This window comes from Poromitra crassiceps (assembly GCF_964638095.1).
Source record: "Poromitra crassiceps genome assembly, chromosome: 10".
Taxonomy (NCBI): domain Eukaryota; kingdom Metazoa; phylum Chordata; class Actinopteri; order Beryciformes; family Melamphaidae; genus Poromitra; species Poromitra crassiceps.
The window spans coordinates 34,722,277-34,724,275 of NC_139631.1; the positions used below are offsets into that span (position 1 = coordinate 34,722,277).

At 46.2% G+C, this 1,999-nt stretch overlaps 1 pseudogene across 1 annotated transcript; it reads left to right on the plus strand.

Moving 5' to 3' along the window:
* The first annotated feature begins 246 nt into the window (after nucleotides 1-246).
* Nucleotides 247-1,624, plus strand: LOC310784404 (nuclear factor 7, brain-like; annotated as a pseudogene). The gene has a single exon. The product of its transcript is annotated as a nuclear factor 7, brain-like (transcript).
* The last annotated feature ends 375 nt before the right edge of the window (nucleotides 1,625-1,999 follow it).

Sequence of the window (1,999 nt, forward strand, 5' to 3'; positions counted from 1 at the left end):
GAGCAGCTGGGAGCTGAAAGTAAAATGCAGACAGGGAGAGGCAGAACTTAAAACAAGGCACACAAGAAATCTGGTGTGGTGTGATAAAAATATGGGGACAAGAAGGTATGGATTAGGGTTTCACGTGAGATTAAAAAAAATACAGTCTTAGTAATATACAATACCTACCCACAGTAATTACCTTTTGATCCTCATTTAAACTTTTAATTCATCTCTGGTTTGTCTTCAGCTTCACTGAGAGAGAAAATGGCTTCCAGATCAGAGGAGTATCTATCCTGTCCTGTCTGCCATGACATCTTTAAAGATCCAGTCATCCTGTCGTGTAGCCACAGCATCTGTAAAGCCTGTCTGCAGAGATGGTGGAGAAGTCAACAAATACATGCCTGTCCAGTGTGTAGGGCTACATCTTCACAGAGTAAACCACCTTGTAACTTGGTGTTGAAGAACATGTGTGAGGCTTTCATAGTGTTGAGAGATCAGAGAGCTTCAGCAGGATCTGAGCTTCTCTGCAGTCTGCACTCTGAGAAACTCAAGCTCTTCTGTCTGGACCATCAGCAGCCAGTGTGTATCATCTGTCGAGATTCAGAAACACACACGGACCACAGATTCAGACCCAGGAAGCTGCATGCCATCACAAGAAGGAACTTCAGGAGTCACTGAAGCCCTTACAGGAGAAACTGGAGCTCTTCCATGAAGTTAAAGGAAACTGTGATCAAATATCAGAACACATTAAGTTCCAGGCCCGACGCATAGAGAAGCAGATTAATGAGGAGTTTATGAAGCTTCACCAATTTCTACAAGAGGAAAAGGAGGCCAGGATCTGCACTGAGGGAGGAAGAGGAGCAGAAGAGTCAGATGATGAAGGAGGACATTGAGGGTCTGAGCAGAGAGATGGCAGCTCTTTCAGACACAATCAGAGCTGTAGACGTTGAAGATGCTGTCTGGTTCCTGCAGAACTATAAGGCTACAGTGCAAAGAGTCCAGCACACCCTTCTGGAGGATCCACAGCTGCCGGTCTCAGGAGCTCTGATGGATGAGGCCTAACACCTGGGCAACCGGGAACAAGATGAAGGAGATGGTCTCCTACACGCCTGTGATTCTGGACCGGAACACTGCTGATCCATACCTCGCCGTGTCTGAAGATCTGACCAGTGTAGCATTTGGAGATGGAGAGCATCTTCTTCCTAAAAATCCAGAGAGGTTTTGTGACTCCTGCGCTGTCCTCGGCTCTGAGGGCTTCAACTCAGGAACTCACAGCTGGGTTGTTGAGGTTGGAGACAGTGACACCTGGGATGTAGGTGTGGCACCAGAATCTGTCCAGAGGAAGGGAGATTTTATAGAATCTGGATTATGGGTAATTAGGTTCCTTATGGGTGTATACAGAGCAGTCTCGCTATCAGCTGATACTGATCTCTCAGTTGAGAAGGAGCCCCAGAAGGTCAGAGTGCATCTTGACTGGAACAGAGGAAGGCTGTCATTCTCTGATCCTGATACTAACACACACATACACACCTTCACACACACTTTCACTGACAGGCTGTTTCCATACATTTGTACTTCGGATGAATGTTCTCTGAATATTTTACCTGTGAAGGTCTCTGTAACAGTGGGCCAGCACAGTTAGGGACATTGTCCACCAACTAACATGTTGAGGGCTTGAAAGCGCTGGTGCTGAGGTGAAATAGGGAACTTTTTTCTTCTTATTTTGCTTTACCTCAAAGTAGGCGAGCTCTAGGAATTTTCTCTATTTAGACTGCAGGTAAAAGTTCACCCTGTGTTCTTTGGTTCTTCATCTGAAGTGTTAAATTTATTTTATCAGATTTTATTCCAGATTCTTAGTTGCTCTACACGAGTGGTTCCCAACTTCTTTTTTTGCCCAGATTTGTCTCCGCAATTGTACTTGGCCAATTACCCCTGCTGTCCTGGCTGTTGCACTACCCCCCACCCCGCTGATCCGGGGAGAGTTGTAGACTGGCGGTTACAGCCTGCCAGCAGTACA